Here is a 13963-nt window from a genome sequence, read left to right as displayed (position 1 = left end):
ACTTTCACTAAAAAGGGGTTCCCTGTTGCCCAGTTAAAAACTTTCTATCATCGCAGTTTTTCTTAATGTTTACTATCTGGCCTAAAAAGATTTATCTTTTTCCTTTCTTTGACTGTAAATTTTATAGTTAAATATTTAAGAGGAAGGCAAATTAGAGAGATGCAAATTTATTTTAAATGTCAACAAAAAGATAAATATTACTGAAACGCTACTAAACAGCATGTCTTTTTCCACTCATTAAGGCTATCATAGAAAAGTTAATTCTGAGAAATGTGCTGAAATTTAACAATATGGGAACTTGGACAAGAGACTGTTCAATAAAGGAGAACAATCCAACTTACCCACTAACTCCCCCATTCCACCTGGGATAGATAAGTCCCTTCACTGAGGTACAGTTTTTCATTTATTAACTGGAAATGCTTCCTTTTTATAAACTAGATTTGAGGTTATGATTAGTTTTGTATCAGTATCTCTTTGCTGAGTAACAAACCACCCCAAACTAAGTGACTTTAAATAAGCCTTTATGAAGAGTTGTATGTTGAATGAAATGTCAGGAACAAAAAGACAAGTATTCATATGGGCTAAGTATAATACAAAAATTCAATGAACTAAAGTTGAGAGCATGGGATATCAGGTGAGGGCATACTGTAAAGGGTCCTAGACTGTAAGCTCTTACAGCAGTCATGTATATTCAGGAGGTGCAACTGTCAATTCTAAATTCTCAGGTAGTGAGATGTTTGTATACAACATTGTCTTTCCCAGAAACTTCAGTTATTTATGTGACACCTGAGATTTGAAGTTAGCGCTCTGAAGCTATGAAAGTCAGTAGAACCCCCATACAGAACTGTTCAAAAAGTTGAAAAAGTGATCAGACATCAAGTGGAGATATGAGTGAAGCTGATCTGGATAGGACTAAGGTAACCAGAAGACTGGTAAAGAAGCCATATTTTAAAACTTCAACTTCCATGTGAGACTAAAGGGAGAAATGTTTATTTGGTGCAAAATTTATATTTTAGGTAGTGCATTTCCTAATTTAACTTATATAGTCAGCTTAACTGACCATCATAAGTACATGGAATCTTGCATAGGGCATGAGATTTTGTTGGCATGTCCAGGTTAGTATGATGCCCTGATAAATCCCAGACTGATTTGGACAATGAATAAAGAAGTATTTGCAAAGTCCCCTTCATGGAGTGGGGAGAAAGGGAGACATATTCAACTTCCTCATTTAGAGAATTTCTGATATTCTCGCAAGTGGGGAAGACAAACAAATCAATAGGCCAAGCCCTGAATCTTCGGATTCACCCCTATGAAACTTATCCCTGCAGAGGATAGGCTAAGACTACTTAAAATTAGGGCTAAAATGTATTACGAAGTTATAGTGGTCAAAACAGCATGATGCTGGCATAAAGATAGATATACTAACCAATGAAATCAAATAGAGTGTTCAGAAACAAACTCTCTCATCTAGGGACATTGATCTTTGATAAGGCAGTCAAGCCAACTTACCTGCGACAGAACAGTCTCTTCAATAAATGGTGCCTAGAGAACAGGATATCCACATGCAAAAGAATGAAAGGGGATCCATATCTCACACCCTATGCAAAAATTAACTCAAAATGGATCAAAGACCTCAACATTAGATCTAAGATCATAAAACTGTTGAAAGAAAATGTAGGAAAATATCTTATAAATCTTATAATAGAAGGCAGTTTCCTAGACCTTATACCCAAAGCATGAGCACTGAAGAAAGAAAGAAAGAAAGAAAGAAACAGGAACACCTCAAAATTAAACACTTTTGTGCATCAAAGAACTTTGTCAAGAAAGTAAAAAGACAGCCTACACAATGGAAGGCTGTGCTGGTTTGAAAGGCTGTATTTACCCTTGGAAAGCCATGTTTTAATCAAAATCCCATTTCATAAAGGCAGAATAATTCAATACTGCATGTTTGAATCTATAATTAGATAATCTCCCTAGAAATGTAACCCAATCAAGAGTGGTTGTTAAACTGGATTAGGGGAGGTGTGTCTCCACCCATTTGGGTGGGTCTTGATTGGTTTACTGGAATCCTATAAAAGAGGAAACACTTTGGAGAAAGCTAGAGATTCAGAGAGAGCAGAGAAGAATGACATAGTCACGAGAAGCAGAGAGCCCACAAGTCAGTGACTTTTGGAGATGAAGGAGGAATATGCCTCCCAGGAGCTTCATGAAACAGGAAGCTAGGAGAGAAAGCTATTGGATGATGCCGTGTTCACCATGTGCTCTTCCGGCAGAAAGGGAGAAGCCCTGACTATACTTGACATGTGCCTCTTCATTTGAGAGAGAAACCTTGAATTTCATCAGCATTCTTGAACCAAGTTCCTTTCTCTGGATGCCTTCGACTGGACATTTCTATAGACTTGCCTTAATTGGAACATTATCTCAGTCTTAGACTGTACACTAGCAACTTTTAAAATTCCCTTTTTTTTTTTATTAATTAAAAAAAGAATTAACAAAACAATTAGAAATCATTCCAATCTACATGTACAATCAGTAATTCTTAATAACATCACATAGTTGCATATTCATCATTTCTTAGTACATTTGCATCGATTTAGAAAAAGAAATAAAAAGACAACAGAATAAGAATTAAAACAATAATAGAAAGAAAAAAAAACAAAAAAAAACAAAAACAAAAAACCTATACCTCACATGCAGCTTCATTCAGTGTTTTAACATAATTGCATTACAATTGGGTAGTATTGTGCTGTCCATTTCTGAGTTTTTATATCCAGTCCCGTTGTACAGTCTGTATCCCTTCATCTCCAATTATCCCTTCTCTTTTTTTTTTTTTAATTAACAGAAAAAAAGAAATTAACCCAACATTTAGAGATCATACCATTCTACACATACAATCATTAATTCTTAACATCATCACATAGATGCATGATCATCATTTCTTAGTACATTTGCATTGGTTTAGAAGAACTAGCAACATAACCGAAAAAGATATAGAATGTTAATATAGAGAAAAAAATAAAAGTAATAATAGTAAAATCAAAACAAAACAAAACAAAACAAAACAAAAACCTATAGCTCAGATGCAGCTTCATTCAGTGTTTTAACATGATTACTTTACAATTAGGTATTATTGTGCTGTCCATTTTTGAGTTTTTGTATCTAGTCCTGTTGCACAGTCTGTATCCCTTCAGCTTCAATTACCCATTGTCTTACCCTGTTTCTAACTCCTGCTGAACTCTGTTACCAATGACATATTTCAAGTTTATTCTCAAATGTCCGTTCACATGAGTGGGACCATACAGTATTTGTCCTTTAGTTTTTGGCTGGATTCACTCAGCATAATATTCTCTAGGTCCATCCATGTTATTACATGGTTCATAAGTTTATCTTGTCTTAAAGCTGCATAATATTCCATCGTATGTATATACCACAGTTTGTTTAGCCACTCTTCTGTTGATGGAGATTTTGGCTGTTTCCATCTCTTTGCAATTGTAAATAACGCTGCTATAAACATTGGTGTGCAAATGTCCGTTTGTGTCTTCGCCCTTAAGTCCTTTGAGTAGATACCTAGCAATGGTATTGCTGGGTCATATGGCAATTCTATATTCAGCTTTTTGAGGAACCGCCAAACTGCCTTCCACAGTGGTTGCACCCTTTGACATTCCCACCAACAGTGGATAAGTGTGCCTCTTTCTCCGCATCCTCTCCAGCACTTGTCATTTTCTGTTTTGTTGATAATGGCCATTCTGGTGGGTGTGAGATGATATCTCATTGTGGTTTTGATTTGCATTTCTCTAATGGCCAGGGACATTGGGCATCTCTTCATGTGCCTCTTGGCCATCCGTATTTCCTCTTCTGAGAGGTGTCTGTTCAAGTCTTTTTCCCATTTTGTAATTGGGTTGGCTGTCTTTTTGTTGTTGAGATGAACAATCTCTTTATAAATTCTGGATACTAGACCTTTATCTGATATATCATTTCCAAATATTGTCTCCCATTGTGAAGGCTGTCTTTCTACTTTCTTGATGAAGTTCTTTGATGCACAAAAGTGTTTAATTTTGAGGAGTTCCCATTTATTTATTTCCTTCTTCAGTGCTCTTGCTTTAGGTTTAAGGTCCATAAAACCGCCTCCAGTTGTAAGATCCATAAGATATCTCCCAACATTTTCCTCTAACTGTTTTATGGTCTTAGACCTAATGTTTAGATCTTTGATCCATTTTGAGTTAACTTTTGTATAGGGTGTGAGAGATGGGTCCTCTTTCATTCTTTTGCATATGGGTATCCAGTTCTCTAGGCACCATTTATTGAAGAGACTGCTCTGTCCCAGGTGAGTTGGCTTGACTGCCTTATCAAAGATCAAATGTCCATAGATGAAAGGGTCTATATCTGAGCACTCTATTCGATTCCATTGGTCGATATATCTATCTTTATGCCAATACCATGCTGTTTTGACCACTGTGGCTTCATAATATGCCTTAAATTCAGGCAGCGCGAGACCTCCAGCTTCGTTTTTTTTCCTCAAGATGTTTTTAGCAATTCGGGGCACCCTGCCCTTCCAGATAAATTTGCTTATTGGTTTTTCTATTTCTGAAAAATAAGTTGTTGGGATTTTGATTGGTATTGCATTGAATCTGTAAATCAATTTAGGTAGGATTGACATCTTAACTATGTTTAGTCTTCCAATCCATGAACACGGTATGCCCTTCCATCTATTTAGGTCTTCTGTGATTTCTTTTAGCAGTTTTTTGTAGTTTTCTTTATATAGGTTTTTTGTCTCTTTAGTTAAATTTATTCCTAGGTATTTTATTCTTTTAGTTGCAATTGTAAATGGGATTTGTTTCTTGATTTCCCCCTCAGCTTGTTCATTACTAGTGTATAGAAATGCTACAGATTTTTGAATGTTGATCTTGTAACCTGCTACTTTGCTGTACTCATTTATTAGCTCTAGTAGTTTTGTTGTGGATTTTTCCGGGTTTTCGACGTATAGTATCATATCGTCTGCAAACAGTGATAGTTTTACTTCTTCCTTTCCAATTTTGATGCCTTGTATTTCTTTTTCTTGTCTAATTGCTCTGGCTAGAACCTCCAACACAATGTTGAATAATAGTGGTGATAGTGGACATCCTTGTCTTGTTCCTGATCTTAGGGGGAAAGTTTTCAATTTTTCCCCATTGAGGATGATATTAGCTGTGGGTTTTTCATATATTCCCTCTATCATTTTAAGGAAGTTCCCTTGTATTCCTATCTTTTGAAGTGTTTTCAACAGGAAAGGATGTTGAATCTTGTCGAATGCCTTCTCTGCATCAATTGAGATGATCATGTGATTTTTCTGCTTTGATTTGTTGATATGGTGTATTACATTAATTGATTTTCTTATGTTGAACCATCCTTGCATACCTGGGATGAATCCTACTTGGTCATGATGTATAATTCTTTTAATGTGTTGTTGGATACGATTTGCTAGAATTTTATTGAGGATTTTTGCATCTGTATTCATTAGAGAGATTGGTCTGTAGTTTTCTTTTTTTGTAATATCTTTGCCTGGTTTTGGTATGAGGATGATGTTGGCTTCATAGAATGAATTAGGTAGTTTTCCCTCCACTTCGATTTTTTGGAAGAGTTTGAAGAGAATTGGTACTAATTCTTTCTGGAACGTTTGGTAGAATTCACATGTGAAGCCATCTGGTCCAGGACTTTTCTTTTTAGGAAGCTTTTGGATGACTAATTCAATTTCTTTACTTGTGATTGGTTTGTTGAGGTCATCTATGTCTTCTTGAGTCAAAGTTGGTTGTTCATGTCTTTCCAGGAACCCGTCCATTTCCTCTAAATTGTTGTATTTATTAGCGTAAAGTTGTTCATAGTATCCTGTTATTACCTCCTTTATTTCTGTGAGGTCAGTAGTTATGTCTCCTCTTCCATTTCTGATCTTATTTATTTGCATCCTCTCTCTTCTTCTTTTTGTCAATCTTGATAGGGGCCCATCAATCTTATTGATTTTCTCATAGAACCAACTTCTGGTCTTATTGATTTTCTCTACTGTTTTCATATTTTCAATTTCATTTATTTCTGCTCTAATCTTTGTTATTTCTTTCCTTTTGCTTGCTTTGGGATTAGTTTGCTGTTCTTTCTCCAGTTCTTCCAATTGAACAGTTAATTCCTGCATTTTTGCCTTTTCTTCTTTTCTGATATAGGCATTTAGGGCAATAAATTTCCCTCTTAGCACTGCCTTTGCTGCATCCCATAAGTTTTGATATGTTGTGTTTTCATTTTCATTTGCCTCGAGGTATTTACTAATTTCTCTTGCAATTTCTTCTTTGATCCACTCGTTGTTTAAGAGTGTGTTGTTGAGCCTCCAGGTATTTGTGAATTTTCTGGCATTCCGCCTATTATTGATTTCCAACTTCATTCCTTTATGATCCGAGAAAGTGTTGTGTGTGATTTCAATCTTTTTAAATTTGTTAAGACTTGCTTTGTGACCCAGCATATGGTCTATCTTTGAGAATGATCCATGAGCACTTGAGAAAAAGGTGTATCCTGCTGTTGTGGGATGTAATGTCCTATAAATGTCTGTTAAGTCTAGCTCCTTTATAGTAATATTCAGATTCTCTATTTCTTTATTGATCCTCTGTCTAGATGTTCTGTCCATTGATGAGAGTGGGGAATTGAAGTCTCCAACTATTATGGTATTTGTGTCTATTTCCCTTTTCAGTGTTTGCAGTGTATTCCTCACATATTTTGGGGCATTCTGGTTCGGTGCATAAATATTTATGATTGTTATGTCTTCTTGTTTAATTGTTCCTTTTATTAGTATATAGTGTCCTTCTTTGTCTCTTTTAACTGTTTTACATTTGAAGTCTAACTTGTTGGATATTAGTATAGCCACTCCTGCTCTTTTCTGGTTGTTATTTGCATGAAATATCTTTTCCCAACCTTTCACTTTCAACCTATGTTTATCTTTGGGTCTAAGATGTGTTTCCTGTAGACAGCATATAGAAGGATCCTGTTTTTTAATCCATTCTGCCAATCTATGTCTTTTGATTGGGGAATTCAGTCCATTAACATTTAGTGTTATTACTGTTTGGATAATATTTTCCTCTGCCATTTTGCCTTTTGTATTATATATATATCATATCTGACTTTCCTTCTTTCTACACTCTTCTCCATACCTCTCTCTTCTGTCTTTTTGGTTCTGACTCTAGTGCTCCCTTTAGTATTTCTTGCAGAGCTGGTCTCTTGGTCACAAATTCTCTCAGTGACTTTTTGTCTGAGAATGTTTTAATTTCCCCCTCATTTTTGAAGGACAATTTTGCTGGATATAGGAGTCTTGGTTGGCAGTTTTTCTCTTTTAGTAATTTAAATATATCATCCCACTGTCTTCTAGCCTCCATGGTTTCTGCTGAGAAATCTACACATAGTCTTATTGGGTTTCCCTTGTATGTGATGGATTGTTTTTCTCTTGCTGCTTTCAAGATCCTCTCTTTCTCTTTGACCTCTGACATTCTAACTAGTAAGTGTCTTGGAGAACGCCTATTTGGGTCTAATCTCTTTGGGGTGTGCTGCACTTCTTGGATCTGTAATTTTAGGTCTTTCATAAGAGTTGGGAAATTTTCAGTGAAAATTTCTTCCATTAGTTTTTCTCCTCCTTTTCCCTTCTCTTCTCCTTCTGGGACACCCACAACACGTATATTTGTGCGGTTCATATTGTCCTTGAGTTCCCTGATACCCTGTTCAAATTTTTCCATTCTTTTCCCGATAGTTTCTGTTTCTTTTTGGAATTCAGATGTTCCATCCTCCAAATCACTAATTCTATCTTCTGTCTCTTTGAATCTATCATTGTAGGTATCCATTGTTTTTTCTATCTTTTCTACTTTGTCCTTCACTTCCATAAGTTCTGTGATTTGCTTTTTCAGTTTTTCTATTTCTTCTTTATGTTCAGCCCATGTCTTCTTCATGTCCTTCCTCAATTTATCGATTTCGTTTTTGAAGAGGTTTTCCATTTCTGTTCGTATATTTAGCATTAGTTGTCTCAGCTCCTGTATCTCATTTGAACTATTGGTTTGTTCCTTTGACTGGGCCATATTTTCAATTATTTGAGCGTGATCCGTTATCTTCTGTTGGCGTCTGCGCATTTAGACAGATTTCCCTGGGTATTGGATCCAAAAGTTTGGAAGATTTTTCTGTGAAATCTCTGGGTTCTGTTTTTCTTATCCTGCCCAGTAGGTGGCGCTCGTGGCACACGTTTGTCTGTGGGTCCCACCAGTAAAAGGTGCTGTGGGACCTTAAACTTTGGAAAACTCTCGCCGTCCTGGGGGTTCGCTAGCCGAAGCAGCTTGAGCTGGCCCGGGGTCCGAACGCAGGGAGGGTTGCTGGTCGCCGCAGCCAGGGAAAGAGCCCGTCCGAATTTCCTAGTCGGCCCTGGGCAACAAGCGTGGCGGGAGGGCGCCAGCGGCAGCGGCCCGCCCGAGAGAGTGCACGTTCCCCAGGAGTCACGGGTTTGGAAGGGGCCTCCCCCACCCGCCACCGTTCTCCACGGCCTGGGGATTTCCGATCCAATTCTCTCAGTTGGGCCGGGGGGCCGCGCGTGGTGTGGGCGCCAGCCGCCTTGGTTTCAGGGGACCGCCTCTCCAATTCTCCCAGCCGGCCCGGGAAGGGGGAAGGGAGTAACTCCGGCCGCTTGCCACCCCGCCCGTTAAGGCCCGCGCACCTCGGCGATCACACCCGAGCTGCTTCTCTCAGCCAGCCAGCTGTTCCAGGATGGGGTACGCTGTCTTTTTTATCTCTGTTGTGGCTTTGGGCGCTTTCTGTATCGTTTCTACTCCCCTAGTAGGTGTCCTGGAGAAGAAACTAAGATCCGCGCGTCTTACTAAGCCGCCATCTTCCAGGAAGTCTCCTTAAAATTCCCTTTTAAAAGCCATTCCATTTCTGGTATACTGCATTCTGGCAGCTAGCAAACTACAACAGAGGCAATATCTGGAAACAATATATCAGATAAAGGTCAAGTATCCAGAATATATAAAAAGTTTGTTTATAACTCAACAAAAAAACACAGACAACCCAATTACAAAATGGGCAAAAGACTTGAACAGACACTTCTGAGAAGAGGAAATGCAAATGGCCAAAAGGCACATGAAAAGATGCTCAACTTCCCTGGCTGTTATGGAAATGCAAATCAAAACCACAATGAAAAAAACACACACAATGAGATATCATCTCACACCCACCAGAATGGCCATTATCAATAAAACAGAAACTGACAACTGTTGGAGAGGATGTGGAGAAAGAGGCACACTTATCCACTGTTGGTGGGAACGTCAAAGGGTACAACCACTGTGGAAGGCAGTTTCAGGGTTCCTCAGGAAGCTACGTATAGAATTGCCATATGATCCAGCAATACCTTTGCTAGGTATCTACGCAGAGGACATGAGAGCAAGGACACAAATGGACATTTGCACACCAATGTATATAACAGCATTATTTACAATTGCCAACAAGCTGTGGTATATACATACAATGGAATATTATGCAGCTGTAAGTCAGAATAAAGTTATGAAGCATGTAACAACATGGATGGACCTTAAGGAAATTATGCTGAGTGAGATTAGCCAGAAACAAAGGAAACTACTATATGGTTTCACTGATATGAACTAACATTAACGAATGAACATGGAGAATTTCAGTTAAGAACACAGGTCATCAGGAGATAGAAATAGGGTAGATGTTGGGTAATTGGAACTAAAGGGATGCAAATTGTGCAATGGGACTGATTGTAAAAATTCAGAAATGGATAGCACAATACTACCTAACTGTAATACAATAATGTTAGAAAACTGAATGAAGCTGAATGTAAGGATGATAGAGGGAGGAGGCCTAGGGGAACAAATGAAATCCGAAGGAAAGATAGATACTAAAGACTGAGAAGGCATAGTAGAGGAATGCCTAGAGCATATAATGATAGTGACTAAATGTACAAATTTAAAAATGTTTTGCATGAGGAAGAATAAAGCAATGTCAATAATGCAGGGTGTTGAAATAGATGGTGATTAATATTTCAAAACTCTAACTTATGTGTGAGACTAAGGCAAAAAACATTTATTTGTGACAAAATTTATATTTTGATTAGTGCATTTCTTAATATAACTTATGTGGACAGCTTAATTGAACACCATAAGTACATGGAACCTTGAGTAGGGCATGAGATTTTGAAGGTTTTTCCAGAGTGATGCCCTGAAAAACCCAGAAAGATTTGAACAGTAAATAAAAAAATATTTGCAAAGTCCCCTTAGGGGAATGATGGGAAAGGAGGGAAATTCAACTTCCCCAAGTGGAAAATTCTTCATATTCTCACAAGCAGTGAGGACAACCAAAGCAGTAGGCTGAGCCCCCAATCTTGGGGGTTGTTCATATGAAACTTGACTCTGGAAAGTACAGGCTAAGCCTGCTCAAAATTAGTCCTAGGTGACTCCCCAATTTTGGGGATTGTTCATATGAAATTTACACCCACAAAGCATAGGTCAAGCCTACTTAAAATCAGGCCTAATAGTCACCCCCAAGAGAAACACTTTTGTTGCTCAGATGTGGCCTCTCTCTCTACAGCCACACAACAAGCAATCTCACCACCCTCCCCCTGTCTACTTGGGACATGACTCCCAGGGGTGTGGATATTCCTGGCAATGTGGGACAGAAATCCTAGAATGAGCTGGGACTCAGAATCAAGGGATTGAGAAAACCTTCTAGACCAAAAGAGGGAAGAGTGAAATGAGACAAAGTGTCAATGTCTGAGAGATTCCAAACAGAGGTCAGAGGCTATCCTGGAGGTTATTCTTATGCATTAAGCAGGTATCACCTTGTGAGTCAAGATATAATGGAGAGGCTGGAGGGAACTGCCTGAAAATGTAGAGCTGTGTTCCAGTAGCTATGTTTCTTGATGATGATTGAATAATGATATAGCTTTCACAATATGACTGTGTGATTGTGAAGACCTTGTGTCTGATGCTCCTTTCATCTACCTTGTCAGCAGACGAGTAGAACATAACAGAATAAAAATAAATAATAGGAGGAACAAATGTTAAAATAAATTTAATTTGAAATGCTAGTGATCAATGGAAACGAGGGGTAAGGAGTATGGTATGTATAATTTTTTTTTCTGTTTTCATTTTATTTCTTTTTCTGTTGTCTTTTATCTTTTTTATTTCTTTTTCTGAATTGATGAAAATGTTCTAAGAAATGATGAATATGCAACTAAGTGATGATCTTGTGAATTACTGATTATATATGTAGAACGGAATGATCACATGTTAATGTTTTAGTTTGTTTGCTGCTAAATTTTTAATTAATAAATAAATAAATGAAGAAAATAAACAAAACAAATTTAGTTTGAAATGCTAGTGATTAATGAAAGGGACAGGTAAGGGGCTTGGTATGCATAAATTTTTTTTCTGTTTTCATTTTATTTCTTTTTCTGAATAGATGCAAATGTTCCAAGAAGTGATCAGGGTGATGAATATACAATTATGTGATGACATTGTGATTTAGTGATTATATATGTAGAACGGAATGATCAAAATAGGAATGTTTGCGTTTGTTAGGTGTTTTTTTGGTATTTAAAAATATAAAATAAAATAAAAAACTGAAAAAATAAAATGAATAAACAAATAAACAATAGGGGGAACAAATGTTAAAATAAATTTAATTTGAAATGCTAGAGATCAATGAAAGGGAGGGGTAAGGGGTATGGTATGTATAATTTTTTTTTTCTGTTTTCATTTTATTTCTTTTTCTGAATAGATGTAAATGTTCTAAGAAATGTTCATGATGATGGTTATGCAACTATGTGATGATAATGTGAATTACTGATTATATATGTAGAACGGAATGATCAAAATAGGATTGTTTGTGTTTGGTGTTTTTTGGTATTTAAAAAAATAAAATAAAATAAATTTAAAAAATTAAAAAGATGTAATAGAGAAAAAGAGACTGCCAATATGGCGGCTTAGCAAGGTGTAGGATTCGGTTCGTCCTCCAGAACACCTATTAAATAGCCAGGAACAGTACAGAACAACTCCTGGGGTCACATCAGTGACCAGACACACATTGTACCCCAGTCTGGACCACCTGAATCAGCTGTAAGCCCCCCCCCCCCAGAATCATGAGTTCCCCTAGGTGGGGTGGTCAGTGCGCCTCCCCAAAGTCTGCTTCCCTGAGGGGAAAGGTAAGGGACTTTACCAGCAGCAGGGGCTGAGTGCAACTAAGCTTCAATTGTGGAATTAATTCACAAATTCTGACTACTAAATATAGGTCCCCAGCTCAGCTGAACCTGGTCAAAGTGGAGGTTGCTGATTTTTGCCCTGGCGCAGAAGGGGTAGGGCTGATGGAAAAGAAAAGAAGAAACACAGGTTTTTTGGGATCGGATAGCACATAACACTTGAAAGGGTCTGGGCTCTGAAGGAAAGGGGCACATAGGGTCTGAAGGTACACAAAGCAACATATCAACTTATGCTCTTGATTGGCAAACCTGAGGAACAGGGTATGTTTCTCTTCGTGTGTGTGTGTGTGTGTGTGTGTGTGTGTGTGTTTGTGGCTGTGTTTCTACAAAGGCTGGACTGCCTTTGGATATAGCTGCAAGGCTTCTCAAGCTTGTTAGAGAGCTTGTCTGGAGCCTGTGCCTTCCGCAGGAGAGGGGTGGGGCCCAGCTCTGGTGGATTCCCTATCTCAAGGAATTCAGACCCCAAGGTTTGGAAATTTGAAGCAATGAAAGCCAGCCTACAGCCTCTCCTCTGTCTCCACCATGCCTCCAACAGGGAGAGTCTGCTGAACTTAAAGGTACCACATCACTTTATGCTGGTGGGACCTGCAGGCAGGCAAGCGCCACATGCTGGGCAGGACAGGAAAAACACAGAGTCCAGAGACTTCACAGGAAAGTCTTTCAACCTGCTGGGTTTCACCCTCAGGGAAAACTGATGCAGGTGACTCTTTCCTCATCACAGGAGGCCAGTTTGGTGTGGGAAAATCTGGCTGGGGTCTATAATACCTAAGTAGACCCTCCTAAGGGTGGGAGGAAAAAGGCACCATACAGGCAGGGTAAGAAACAAGAAAACAAGAACTGAAAAATTCTGCTCTGTTAAACAAAACTAAGCTAGTGGTCCAGAATAAGCGGAACTGAATGTCAAAGAACAGATAGACAACAAAGTCATCCAGCAAGAAAATCCTAGGTAAAAGAAGTAGAAACAATCTCCAGAATAAACTAATTAAGGTAATTAAATGCCTAGACACCGGCAAAAAATAATGAATCACAGTAGGAAAATTGAAGATATGGCCCAGTTAAACAAACAAACCAACAATTCAAATGCGATACAGGAATTGAAACAATTAACTCAGAATGTTCGAACAGACACGGAAACCTCATCTTTAAAAATCAAATCAATGAATTGAGGGAGGATATAAAGAAAGCAAGGAATAAACAAAAAGAAAAAATTGAAAGTCTGAAAAAACAAATCACAGAACTTATTGGAATGAAAGGCACAGTAGAAGAGATGAAAAAAACAATGGAGACCTACAATGTAAGATTTCAAGAAGCACAAGATAGCATTAGTGAACTGGAGGGTGGAACATCTGAAATCCAACAAGCAAAATAAAATATAGGGAAAAAAATGAAAAAATACGAGCAGGGACGCAGGGAATTGAAGGACAATATGAAGCACATGAAAATACGTGTTGTGGGTGTCCCAGAAGCAGAAGAGAAGGGGAAAGGAGGAGAAAAACTAATGGAGGAAATTATAACTTGAAAATTTCCCAACTCTTATGAAAGACTTAAAATTACAGATCCAAGGACTGCAGCATATCCCAAACAGAATAGATCCAAATAACGCACTCCAAGACACTTACTAATCAGAATGTCAGAGGTCAAAGAGAAAGAGAGAATCTTAAAAGCAGCAAGAGAAAAGCAATCCATCACATAAAATCCAATAAG

Source organism: Tamandua tetradactyla, chromosome 19 (assembly GCF_023851605.1).
Source record: "Tamandua tetradactyla isolate mTamTet1 chromosome 19, mTamTet1.pri, whole genome shotgun sequence".
Taxonomy (NCBI): Eukaryota; Metazoa; Chordata; class Mammalia; order Pilosa; family Myrmecophagidae; genus Tamandua; species Tamandua tetradactyla.
The sequence above is the reverse complement of the archived record's forward strand: the minus strand, read 5'-3'. Positions refer to the sequence as shown.